General features: G+C 39.8%; 1 non-coding gene across 1 annotated transcript; it reads left to right on the top strand.

Annotated features, from left to right (window-relative positions):
* The first annotated feature begins 404 nt into the window (after positions 1–404).
* On the top strand, positions 405–478 carry TRNAT-AGU (transfer RNA threonine (anticodon AGU)). Its single transcript has one exon. It is a non-coding gene; the product is annotated as a tRNA-Thr (tRNA).
* The last annotated feature ends 537 nt before the right edge of the window (positions 479–1,015 follow it).

Below are 1,015 nucleotides of genomic sequence, written 5' to 3' on the forward strand. Positions count from 1 at the left end.
CCATGTGTCAGACATGTGCTAATCTTTGACCAGTAACGCCTCAACACACTAACAGAGAAGAGAGCAGGTGTGGTTTGAACAAAATGCTGGTTAGTAGAAAGCCATTTCATTTTTTCTCTTGGGACAAAAGTCTTTGACCCCTGCTGCCAGAGTTTACAGTCTAGTGAATCTAGTGGTGTCCACGCTGGAACAATTTCCCAGGAGGAGATAGCCATCTTAATCTAGTCCCTGTATTTATTCTTCCAAAAGAACATTTTTTCCTTGGTTTTGACTGAGACAAGGTGTCTTTTTTTAAATATATATATATATTTTAATCACCTGGTAAACCAGTTACTAGACTCATTAGAGCAGAGGTGTGTAAAATTGTGTTCGAATGATATGTAACTAAATGCCACGGTGAGTGAGGCTCCGTGGCTTAGTTGGCTAAAGCGCCTGTCTAGTAAACAGGAAATCCTGGGTTCGAATCCCAGCGGGGCCTACTCCTACCCTGCTGAGTGATTTAATGTGGTAAAAAAGTATTTTTCTCTGGCTGATTCCAACTTGAATTGACACCCGATGAATCTTCCAATACTCAGGACTTAAGCTTTGCTTGGGAAAAACGGATTACTTGTAGAAGAGGACAGAGGTAGAAGGTCGAATAATAACCGGAGAAGCATTCCGAATATACATACTAAGAGTAATTTAAGGACTCTGAATATTTGTCCGAACCATGATATTAGCAGTGGATAGCTAGCCTAGCCTAGCAGAGGTTTGCCCCTTTAGCCAACTGTTTGATCAAGTGATGGAGATTCAACAGCTTTAAATACATGCCCTTTCAGATATCCTTTGGATTTGCCTGATTACTGAGAGGTTTAATTATTTTTTCAACCTCAGACACACTTCGCATAGAGTTGGCACTCAGTTTTTTTTTTACAATGAACTATTAAATGGCTAATGGCTTTTCTAATTTCAAGGTCATAAGTAGAAGTATTTATCAAGTACCTTTGAGGGACAATGGATAGTGCACTGAAGACAG

This window comes from Orcinus orca, chromosome 10 (genome assembly GCF_937001465.1).
Source record: "Orcinus orca chromosome 10, mOrcOrc1.1, whole genome shotgun sequence".
Taxonomy (NCBI): domain Eukaryota; kingdom Metazoa; phylum Chordata; class Mammalia; order Artiodactyla; family Delphinidae; genus Orcinus; species Orcinus orca.